This window comes from Microtus ochrogaster, unplaced genomic scaffold, assembly GCF_000317375.1.
Source record: "Microtus ochrogaster isolate Prairie Vole_2 unplaced genomic scaffold, MicOch1.0 UNK32, whole genome shotgun sequence".
Taxonomy (NCBI): domain Eukaryota; kingdom Metazoa; phylum Chordata; class Mammalia; order Rodentia; family Cricetidae; genus Microtus; species Microtus ochrogaster.
Window position 1 is genome coordinate 504,763 of NW_004949130.1, and position 12,004 is coordinate 516,766.

Below are 12,004 nucleotides of genomic sequence, written 5' to 3' on the forward strand. Positions count from 1 at the left end.
CTTCTCCAGTGCAAGGGGACTTCAGTGTGGAGGCCCAGGTGACCTTCCTCCAAGCAGGGCAGACCCTCAGGTGGAAAAAGTGGCTTCTGGGGTAGCTGAAATCAAGAACCAGAGACTATGCAAAGCCAAGGCCCTTTATATCGAGGGCAACTCCCCCATTCAACCCACAGGGCCAACAGAGTCTATGCCATTTCTCCATGAAGGTGGCCACCCTCTTCTGAAACCCTCGTCTCTGAGTGATTAGAGGGGCATTTCAGGTTTCTCATCTTTTTGTAGATGAGACACAGATGGGGAGGACTTGTCCAAGGAGTATCCTGATCCACTTTTCCCCTCAGCTACCCGCCCCCCCAAGACTTCAGCACCTTCTCTCTTGGTCACTAGCGATGACTTTCTCAATGACTACAGTGCGGGAGGCAGAATGATCAGAATGATAAGGACTTATAAGGGTAAAGAAGAACAATGCACAAACAAGAGTGAAAGGAGGGCTGTCGTGTCAGGAGCTGCAGCTGAAAGGAGTCGTTAGTTCAGATGTGTGAACCATCATCAGTCATGGGGCTACTTAGAACGGCAGAGGTCAGAGCAAACGGCTTACTTTCAAAGCAGGTGGACGATTGGTATAAGATGTTTACACGGAAGACATAAAAAAGTAATCTCCCACTGCTACTGGGAATGCACCTGGGAGCTACAAATTATGAGGTCCCAGAACACAAAAAGGGGGCTCCTACGTGGGGGAATTGAATTGATGTGAGTTGTATAAGACATATTTAGAGATCAATTTTTCACCCTCATAAATACAAGGCCTCTGCTTACTGTTGCATTGCCTTCACCCTAGCTTTTATCCCTCCTGCCTAACCTAAGTAAGCGCCTGGGTCTCTGCTCTGCACCCCACCTTGGCAGGAACGGGGGGGGGGGTTAACAGGCACTGTGGTGCCGACAGGGGGCGCCGGCGAACCCAGGCCTGGGCTCTTCTGGTCCAAGCTGTGGGTCTCCGTTCTCAGGTGGTGGGGAGTCGCTGTCCAGCGGATCCAGACTCACCAGGCCTCTTAGAAACTCCACTGACTCCAAGTAATCCCAGAGAAAGTCCAACAGGCCTTCTAGAAAGCAGAGAGCGGCCCTTCCTTGATGTGCGTGCTTCAAGGACTGGGGTTGCTTGAACCACTGGTAGAGGCACAACCAGGGGCCTCAGGAGGTCAGGAACCAGTTCCCTGTCTAGGTTGGTGGCTGCAGGGTTAAAAGGAGATAGAGACCACCACTTTCATTCTATCCCTGAGAAAATATCTTTTCCCCGAGCCCATATGGCCACTTCCTTTCCACCTGCTTGCTGCTTTGTCCAAACTGTCACTTATGAAGAATCACTTGACTTACAGTCTCAGGTTCAAAAGACTACAGACTATAATCAGTCGATCCAGGAAGAAACAACCCCATTCCCACAGAGATAGTGCTATTTTTGATGGGATTGGTTGATAATTCCTACACGAGAAGGAAGAAAGAAATACCCCAAATTTGTATTTAGTCCACTGAGTTTTAAGCACACCGGATTGGAGAATACAGATTTAATCCCTCAACTTTTTTTTTTTTGGACTGGTAAAGGATACAGTTACATACATGCTTACATACGTGCATGCACTGTTGACATTCTTCAGGTCGTTGAGAGTCTCAAAGAACTAGCTTGTCATTTGTTCCAGGTTCTCCTGACAGGGTGGGGGTGGACCTGTAGAAGGGAGAGAGGGAGAGAGAGGGGGGGGCTGAGAGGCTGTCTCTCCCCAGGGCCAGCTTCGAGGAGGATATTGGCAGTGGCAATAGTGACCCCACTGGTGCCCACTGCCCAGAGCCCACTGCCAGCAGCTTCTTGGCGCTGGTGGAGCTGCCTCACCAGGCCGGATACTCGTAGCTCCCCCCAAGTTTCTGAGCCTTGTCCTCACTCTAGAACTGCTGTTTGCATCTGAGTGGATCCTTCTGCTGAAAGGGTGGTGGGTAGCTGGAGAGAGCTTTCTCCGTTTCTTTGCTTTTTGATGTTTTGTGGTGCTGGAGTTTAAAAGCCACTAGTCATCTTGGGGGGAACTAAGTTCGGACAAGCTGAAACCTGTCCTACCTAAATCAGTATTTAAGTGTCTCAGTGGCTGAACGTTTTGTATAATCAATCTTTTTCCAGCCCTTCTTAACTATGCACAACACAGGCCTGGCTCTCAGACTTCTCTCTCTCTCTCTCTCTCTCTCTCTCTCTCTCTCTCTCTCTCCATCTCCTTTATTTGTCAACTCTGTAGGACCTTGCCTTCCTGCTATCAGCACACCCAATGCCACACGCCAGCCTTTCTTTAAAAGCAAGCTGATCGTTGGTGTGTCTGCATACTTCTTTTTTTTATTATTATTGAATCTTTTTTTTTTTTACCCATAATGACACCAGGATCATTATATAATCCCATAACAAAGAGGCTTTTGAGGCACCAGCTTTTGTCAACTCTAGGACAGAGAATCCGTAATTGCATTATTCGGCTTCCCCCCATCTTTCCCCCCTTCCTTGCTTCACAGAAGCCCAACCTCTGCATCCCTGAAATCCCCACTTTGTTACCTCGGCTTATATTATTTACTCAAACGTTCGCCTGGAGGACCAGCCTTGCAAAGTTGCCTTTAAAAAAGTTATTTTGTTTCGTAATTAAGTCTCGGAGCCCACCGCGATGATTATTCTGGACCCATAAGGCAGAGAACCTGCATGACGTTTTTCTCGAAGTTTAATTACCGTATGCTAATTTCCTTGCCTACTACGTGATTAATTAAAATCATATTTTCATAATCATTTGGCACTAGTATTGTTTTAGAATTATCATGATCTCCTAAATAGTGTCTGTAAATAAAGTCGCCTCTAATGGCAGCGCGGGAGGCGAGGCTGAGGACCTCTCCGTGTTTGTATCGCGGCGATTGGCAACATAACGGCCTTATTTACATTAAATACGCCACAAGGTTACAGCGCGGATCAACGTCATTTGATCGCTGATGACTCCCTTAAACGCCAGGGCTGTGACTGATTCTCCACGTCCCGCTGTCCACCGAGATTCACCGGCGAGTTTTTTTTTTCACCCCAGAAAAGAAACAGACTTTAAATAGTTTGAGGAGCAGGTAAGAATTACGCGTTTTCCTCTCCCCCTTTCCGCGTCTCTCTCTCCTCTCTCTCCGTGGCAATTGCTCTCTCCCTCTCGGCTGGATAAAAAATTCTTTAGTTAAAGGCAGGAATGCAAAGTAGTGACAAGCAAAGGGGCTGATGTATGTCTCCGTAACGAGTCTGACAATCAGAATGTAGCTCTTGGAGAATAGATAGATTTTAATAAGTGTGTTTACATGAGCTCAAGGTCAGAAGCAAGCTGCGCTGTGTTAAATGGTTTCTTAGTTGCTAGACAGAGAGAAAAAATGGACGACCACACACCATTCTTTGTAGATTATTATATCAAGGGTTCAGTCTCCGGCTCATCAAAGCTAAATGCTGAAAGACCTATCTAGTTGCTGTGAATTACGCCAGGGCGACAATGGAGAGCGTTTTTAATGGTACAATGCATTTCACCTACCAGATAGGGGGAGGCCGAGCAGGGGATGGGATGTCTGCTGGGGTTGGATGATGAGTATCAATGAACGGGGCGATTCTGAAATGAGGTTGATGAAAAGCGAGCTTGCCCTGCCGGGGCTGGGCTGAGAGCAGTTGGCCGGGCTCTGGTGAGTGGGCGAGTGAGGCGCGCGAGCTGGGCGCCCGTCCCCCCTCAGCCCCGGAAAATGATCAAGTCAATCATGTGGACATGTTTCATTATTCATTGAACACAATCTTTTACAACGCTCGGTTTACGTGCCCGAGTTTGCTCCCGACGCCCGCGTTTAATGTTTTAAGGTAAGGCAAACAAAGGTGGTGGGGAGGCTGGGGTTGGGGGTGGGGGCGGCGGGGTGGAGGGGCGCGCGAGTGCCAGGTGGTGGCGGGGGCGCCACGATCTCCGGGAGGTGGCAAAGTGAGTTTGGACTCTTGGCGTGATTCCCCCCCTTCCCCTCCCCCGCCAGGCGAGGCCTGCAACCCGGTTGCTTCTCACCCCATCGCCCCATCGCGATTAAAAAATATGGTCTAATTAAATATCCGTGGTTGTGACGTTGGCGAGAGAAGCTGTCAGCGGGGGTTAAGGGGGAAAAGAGAGAGAGAGAGAGAGAGGGAGGAAAAAAAAACAGGAGGAGGAAAACCGAGTAGAGGCGGCCACCCGGCATCGAATGGCGCTGGAGAACTTCGGCGGAGAGCGGGACCCGCTCCCTGGCCGCCGCCTCCCCACAGCAGCCGCAGTCCCAGGACCGTTACTTTGAAAGGGAGTCCTCGGGACCGAGCGCACGGCGCTGCGCGCCAGTGGGACCCGGCGCCCACCCTGCCCGGCCCGCGCCTCCCGCCTGCGCCGCCCGCTTCAGCTCGCGGCCGGGGAAACTTTCCGTAGGGTCGGGGGCAGGGGGAGCCGAAAGAGAGGGGAGGTGGCGCGGCGGAAACTTCTCCAGCGACTTTAACCCGTTTGCTCCAGTGCCGGGGCTGGAGGGGGGGTTCCCGGCTACCGCCTCCCCCCCCTCCCGCCGCAGTCGTGTGTGATGCGATCTGCCCTCCACCCAGGAGACAGAGGGTAATTGACATGTTTTTGGGTTTTTTTTGTTTTTTGTTTTTTTAAAATTAAAGTTAGCTGATGCTTACGGGGTGCCTAACTTGCGGGTGTAAAGGGCCGCCAAGACCTGCCATTTTGTGTTTGCATCGGCTTCCTGCGCCCCAAGAGCCGGGCGAGGCCCGGCCGAGGTGCCTTGGGGGCGAATCCGGGATCCCGGGACCGTAGAGGAACCTGCACACACGTGCGCCGCCCGCAGCACCTGCCCCAGTCCGGTCCAGGTCCCGGGGGCCTCCGGGGGCCTGAGACACAGAAATAAATAAATAAGTAACAGGTTATGGAGGGAAATGAGCCGGCCAGTCCCGGGCTGGTAATGCGAGACCAATCAGAGTGAAGGAGTAGGACAGTGTGTGTGTGTGTGTGTGTGGGGGGGGTGACAGCTAGGAGAGGGGGCCACGGGGGGGGGTCCTGGGAAGAGCAAGATTTTGTGTGTGTAGGGCGCATCCTCAGCCCAAGACTGGAGCGAGAATGAACGTCGCTAATAAGCCTTTCTGTTTGCTTCAAGGCATTTTTTAAAAATTGAAGATGAATTAAGGAAAACAGTCGTAGGCGAGACTCGAGATGTATTTTAGGCAAAATATAATAATATAAAATAAAAATAAAGAAGAGGGTTTTCTTTGATGCGTAGAAGTGTCCAGATCTCGACGCTCCCATCTGTTGCAATTTTGCAAACAATATAGATTATCTTTGCATACGGGGAGGTGTGAGAAGAGAGGGAAGGTGGAAATAGGCGCTGGGGAAGTTAGAGAAAGGAAAGAGGAGAGAGAGAGACAGAGACAGAGACAGAGACAGAGAGATTGTCCCCCTCCTCCTTTTAACTCTTCGGAGGAAATTCCCTCAAGGTTTCTCTGGGGACAGGTGGAAAGTTAAGTGCCCCCTCCCCATTTTTCACTCCCGATTTGTGAGTGCTTCTTGCTGTCCGCCTCTTGGCTAGCGCACACTCAGGTCTCTGAGTTCTCTCCTGGAAGGATGCGAGCGTGGAAGGCTGGGGTCGGTGCGGGCAGAAGCCAAGGGCTGGAGCCTGGGAGGATCAGGGCGGGGTCCCGGCCTGGCGCGCGGGTGGCAACGGTGGCCGGGTTTTGTTTGCAGGATATTGTTTTGTCTAACGGGTGCCTCGCAGGAGACGTGATTCGTCAGCCGCCTTAGTTTTCACTTGAGCGGAAAATAACGGCGGCTACGTGCAGTCCCAGCCTGCGGGGCTCGAGCGCGCAGTGCGTGTGCAGCCTCTGAGGTGCGCGCGGGTGGGCGGCAGGGGGGGGAATCCTTTAGGGCTAGCGGGCCAAGCGGGTGAGTGCGCTCGGAGCTGGCCTCCGGTTCCTTCTGCGCTTTTCGGGGCAGCCACCACCACGGCTCTGCAGTTTAGCAGAAATCCGACAGGGGCCGCGTTTGCTGAGCGCATCCGGCCGGCGGCAGTCAGAGCGGGGCCGCGGGGCCAGGCCGCTCCGTGTAGACGTCGGGAGGGGGCCGGAGTGTGGTGGTGGTGGAGCAGACTGGGAGGGGCTCGGGAAACGATCTTGGCTAGAGCTAGCACTGCTCCCTGTCCCTGCTGCACCCTCGTGTCCTCTGCGAGTTGGGCCCCAAGGCGGCCCGGGCCTTGACCCCCCCCTCCCCCCCGCCCACAACCCCCAGGTCTCTAGGCTAGGCTTAGGTGCACTTGGGTGAGGTGTGTGCGTGCATATATGTATGCGTGCGTGTGTATGTGTGTGGAAAGGAAGGCTAGAGTGGAGACACCCTGTTTTCTTTTCCAGTTTTTAACAACTGGATTTTGACTTTGAGATCAGCTTCGCTCACTGCTTGGGTCGGGAGGGGGGCGATCTTTCCCCATCACTCACATCTTTGTTCATTGTTCACTGAGTGCAAGGCAGGCGACTTAGAGAAAAAAGGAGGGAGAGAAAGAGAGAGGCAGAAGAGGGAGAGGAAGAAGAGAGAAAGAAGAGGGACCTGGGGGGCACACCCATGTCTCCTCCCGGGTCGTGTTGGAGGGTGAAATAGTAAACCCACGTATGGAGGGTCGCCAGGAAAGTGGACATTACCGCTTTAATTAACTTCGAGATGCTCCGGCGGCGGGACCTGGCGTAGCCGTGACGCGCCCCCATAAATCTGCCCGGTCGGGCTGCTCCAAGAACTCATACAGTAGCAGCATCACATCCAACGCGCGCCTCCCCGGCCGGAGTCCATTTGCATAATTGGATTTTTTTTTTTTTGCCTCCTTCTTCCCTGAAACTTGTTTGAAAACCCAAATGAAAACCGCGACGACCTGCACACTCAAAAGCAAGTGCCAAGTAAGTGCCCTGCGGTGGCCTCCGCGCACCCCGAGGTGAGGGCACAGAGCCTGGGGTGTGGGGTGGGAGTGAAGTGCCCGGACCCGCTCGGGTGTGAGCGTGCAGCGGTCAGAAGCACTGCATCTACCGGGCTGGATGTTCATAGAACTTTTTTTTTTTTCTTAACTCCCACTACTGCCTCTCGACTTTTCTGGCGAGGTGAGGTGGTTGGGCCAAGGGAGTACCTGTGGCGAGACTGAAGAGGAGATCTTCAGGACACAGTTGAGAGTTGGGCATCCTGGTTCGCTGGGAGGGTGGCGGGTCCCTCTAACCGCTGGAACGCCGCCGGCGTGGAGATCTGAGCTGCGAGCGAGCGGGGTTGGCTGCCTATCTCTCCACGCCGCTGAAGCAGTTTGTCGCTAAATGCTTCCCCTATTATTCCAAGGGTTGTGTCTCCGTGTGTGCCTGCGTGAGTGTGTGCTCGCTTGTGTTTTGACGTGCTTTAAAAGGAAGAAAATCAACCAAAACAAGCGCAGGAAGGCTTCCCTTTTAATCCGCCTTTCCCTTCAGCCTCCTCTATTTCTATTGCTGGAAGAGCAAAGTGAGAGCTGTTTTGCCTAAGACAGGGTCACCACCAACAGATTGAGAATTCGGTTGGAAAAGCTATAAATTCTCCAGCAGAGATTCAGCTGCGGGCATGACATGCAGGCTCCACCCTGGTCAGGAAAGTGGCTTCATAGTCTCAAATTATTAAAAAATATATAATGTGTTATTATTAGTGGTAGTATTTACAGTGAGCAGGATGGAGGGGGAAGTGAACTGTTTTGGAGATGGCACCAGCTGTTCTTCCCATATCTGGGCCTGCCTGGGAACTTGCTGTGGGCAAAGCGCACCATCCTGCATAGCAGGGGCCTGGGACTCAGCTTTCAGCTCTGAGAGTCACAGGGGGTGCATCCTCCCATAGCCCTTGGCCTCTGCTCTGAGAGAGCCTAGGGCTTTGGCTGAAGGCTGCTTTAGCTATGATGTCATCCTGATAATGGTGCACATGTCTCTTGATCCCCACCATTCCCTGCCTGGCCTGGCTGAGTTGTTGGTAATGATAGCAGTCTGCCCAGCTCCCTGACAATTCTCGGACCCAGAGCCCTAGAAATTAGCCACCCCCACCTGACCGGCAAAGAGTCAGCTACCAAAAGCAAGGGCCACTGAGCCCAGGTTTTGCATTGATGGACCCAACATAGATACTGGCTGAGGTTGTCAGACTCCTGAACTGAGGGTCCTCTGATTTTCCAAAGTTTGGAAAACTTTCGGAAGGCTTTGATGTACAAAGCATCCTTAATCTGGGGAAACTGGACTCTGATAGTGAACAGACAGCAATGTGTGGATATGATGGATGATGGGGACCTCAGGTCTTGCTGTAGCCAATGTATGGAAAGAGGAACTGTGACATTCCGTTCATTAACTGTGACTTTATGTTAATATAGCTGCAAGTAAACTGGATGTAGTGTTGATTTTTAAATAGTGTACAATGATTTAAGATTTCTTTTGATTTACTGTTCAAATGAAATTTGCATAAATGTGATGAAAATGAACTTAACATCTGGGCACATGAAAAAAGGTTAGTGCCTCGTGTGTCATCTGCAGAGGAAAGTCTTTAAAACGCTTTCACCCTAAACTGGGTTGGGGAAACAGTTCCTGGAGACATAAATGGTAATTATGTAAAACCTGGAGGAAAATGGCTTTCGATACATTTGCATTCTCCTGGACCAGTGCTCTGAAAACCCATCTTGTTCTGTGCCTGGAGTGTTTAACTTCTGAGCAGCCTTGGGATCCTTACAACTCAGCAGTTTAACTGCTGGTCAGGGCTGTCTTCACGGAAGGCTTAGGGCAGTCATGGAGCAACTGTCATGCTGGGCTGGTCCAAGCCAGAGGCCAATAGCTTCCATTATGGGAGCAGATAGGAACAACTCAGGACATGGGGCCCTATGGTCATCCCTGCCCACTGGGCACTGAAGGCTTGGATATGCACTATTTGCGGAGCCCTCCCAAAGCTGACCCATCAGCTTGTCTCCTCTGCCTTAGGTAACCGAGGAAATTTCATCAGCTCAGACCTATAAAACCCACAAGCCCTTTCGTGTGAGCTCTAAACTCCATCTTACTTTGGGAGCACGACGAGCTTATCTCTGGCATCATCGGGAAATCAGTTAAACAGCCTTCCCCAAGCATGGCCGCCTTTTGCTCAAAAGTTCTCTATGAATGGCACAGGTGTTTTTAAAGTGTCTTGAATGGAGGGGAAAAAAGAGAGCAATGATGCTTGTGAGAATATAGATGAATTTGTATTTTTTTGTTTTTAAAGAAGGGTAGCATAAAAGAAGACAGTGAAATGGATTTATTTTTTTCCAGCTTCAATGAGGGCAATTACAGCTTTTAAGATCTTTGGATTTAGTGTTTTTAATAAGCTTTTTAAGCATGCTGGAATATCAGCTTGCATTTTGTTCTTAACATTATTTAAAGAGAGACTCGATGCAAATTTAAATCATAAGTGAGTTTCCATAGGTCACTTTGGGGCCATGCTGAGGACTGAAATGCCCTACCCCTAGCTTATCTGCTGGGACCTGAAGTCCTTCGGTGCTGAGCCGGGCTTCATCATGTCTCTAGATAAGGTCTTAGATTAGGAAGAAGGACATGTGCCCTTGGTATCCTGATGCCATCGCTGAGGCTATAGAGGCTGCATTTTGGAGTAAATGCCACACACACACACACACACACACACACACACACACAAAGTCCTTACCTTGGTGAAGTGAGTAAACACCACACACACACACACACACACACACACACACACACACACACACAAAGTCCTTACCTTGGTGAAGTGTTTGAACTAGCATTGAACTAGCTCTCCTTCTCCTCCTCCTCCTCTTCTTCCTTCCCATCACGTGTCCTCTGCAGTGGTATAGCATGCCCCCTCCAGGGCTGACTGCTTAAGATATGGCTGAAGCTGTCGTAGGAGGTGGTGAGGGAAGGCTCTCTCCAGTTGGCTAGCCGGACTGTGAAGCACTGTAGGAAGTTTTGCAAGAAGAGATTCTGCTGAGGAAATGAACTGACTTTCCTATCTTGAAGCTTCGGCCTCCTGTTTCGCTTCTCTTGGTTGCCCTGTGCATCCACAGCACGGTGAGCCAATAATGTGTAGGGTCAGAAAGAACTAAGCTAGGAAGAGACTTTTGTTTGTTATAGCTGGGGTCTCACTTGCAGTAATGGTAGTGTTGTGTGTGTGTGGTATGTGTGTGGTGTACATCAGTGTACATTCTTTCTTGTACACACACGTGCAGGAGGAAGGGTGTTGCCTGTTAGAACACCTGCTCTGGGAGGATTTCCTTTTCACTCACAATTTCAGTGTGTAAGAGAGAGTAGTGAGTTGGTACCTGGGCATGTCAGGTGGAGGGGTCACTATAGATTTTTCAGGCCAGTCTGTGCTCCCTGGAGACTTCTGTCGCGTCTGCCATGAGTCGCATGGTGAAGAGAGAGGGCTGACTCTGTGGGCTGTTGGGGGTACTCCACAGACTTCACTTTCAAAAGCTATTGTGCTCCTTGGCCTTCCTCCTGTTTTTGAGTTGCTTTTAAGGGCCTCTGCGGTACTCAGCTTTCCATCCATGCTAGACTTGCTGGAAATGCCCTAGCCATGGAAGCATTGCCTTAAGAGCAGGTGTCCATCATGATGAGGCCTTGCGTAAAACCTGCTGGAGTAACCGGGGCACCATTTCTGCTGACCAAGATCTCTCAAAGTTGGTACGAGGTGAATTTCCACTTGTGGGTGTTTGCCATGTGGGATGTTTAGCAACATGCCCAACATCAACCCAGCAGATGCCAGGAGCTCTCTTGGTTATGACCATCAGGAATGTCTAGACATTCTTATACATTTCCCAGAAAGGGGAATCAAGCGCATACCCCGAACTGCGCATGTGTGAGACCTTGTACTGGACCTCCCAAAGTGGGCGTGGAGATCAGTTTTGATCTTATTTCCAGGAAGTATACAGGCAATGTACAGGCCGGTCTCTGTGCCCATTAGACCAGAGGATTCAGCCCTGCCCAAGATGAGGGCAGTCCTTGGAGTCTGAGAGGAGGAAGGTTTTGTTTTCCTGCCATCATGCAAGAAAACATGGACAAATAAAAGGCCGTCAGTGCGCGCTGTGGGGCTCAATCCCGATGTTTCTGAATATCAAGCATACCTTTTGAAAGGCCCCGTGGGTGCGGGCTGTGCCCCCGGACCACACGGAAACCAGGAAGCTGAAAGTGGCAGTACTCAGGCCCTGTGATGATGCCGAGCACCCTGTTGTCAGGATAATGACAGTTGTTTGTTTTTGAGCTCTTACTACACACTTCCCTAGGAGGGCAGATTCCATTTTTGTTCTGAGTTTCGTGAAGGGAAACCGAGGCAATGAGCAGGGGAGGTGGTTAGCTCCTTCCTCTCTGCCCCCCACTTAACTCTCGGCTTTTGAAGCCTATCTCTGTCCCATATTCCGCCGCTCCTCCTACACCAGGAGCTGTCAAGGGAAGGCAAGAAAATCACAGGCACCGTAGCAAGCTCTGTCCACCAAGTGCAGGATCCCACAGGTGGGCGGGGCAGAAAGCTATGCAGATGCTCCCTGGGCTCTGAGACAGGGAGGCTTGCAACGCAGCTTCCAGGCTCCTCTGTCTCGTTCCTATTCTCAATATATGGCTTTCTGATGAGAATTTAAGTGCTGTTTTGACATAGGAAAGATGACCACCTTAGGCCTGAGTTGACATTAACCCGAAAGCTTTCTACCAAGGCCTTGATGCTTTGATTACCTGGACCCTGTTTGGTTGGGTCTATGGATACTGAGGTGGAGGTGGACTTGTCCTTTGCATTTTATACTCTTCTCCTGTTGGCTCCTCCACCGAGATGATGGCCTGTCTGCTCAGAAATAGACAGAGGTAGATTCAGAGGTAGGTAGGTAGGAAGATAGATAGATAGATAGATAGATAGATAGATAGATAGATAGATAGATATACAGAGGGAGACAGACACACAGAGATGAACACACACACACACACACA

At 50.9% G+C, this 12,004-nt stretch overlaps 1 protein-coding gene across 6 annotated transcripts in view; it reads left to right on the forward strand.

Moving 5' to 3' along the window:
- Nucleotides 1–2,994: 2,994 nt before the first annotated feature.
- The window catches only part of Znf536 (zinc finger protein 536), a 453,184-nt gene continuing 444,174 nt past the window's right edge, over nucleotides 2,995–12,004 (forward strand). For 2 of the 6 annotated variants that reach the window (XM_005368407.2, XM_026789912.1), the window contains exon 1: nucleotides 6,597–6,946. The gene's annotated coding sequence lies outside the window, so the exon portion shown is untranslated. Of the gene's footprint in view, nucleotides 3,115–3,689; nucleotides 3,872–5,863; nucleotides 5,896–6,596; nucleotides 6,982–12,004 lie in introns of those variants that run through there. The other 4 variants (XM_026789909.1, XM_026789911.1, XM_013354210.2 and 1 more) reach the window with 4 other exon arrangements.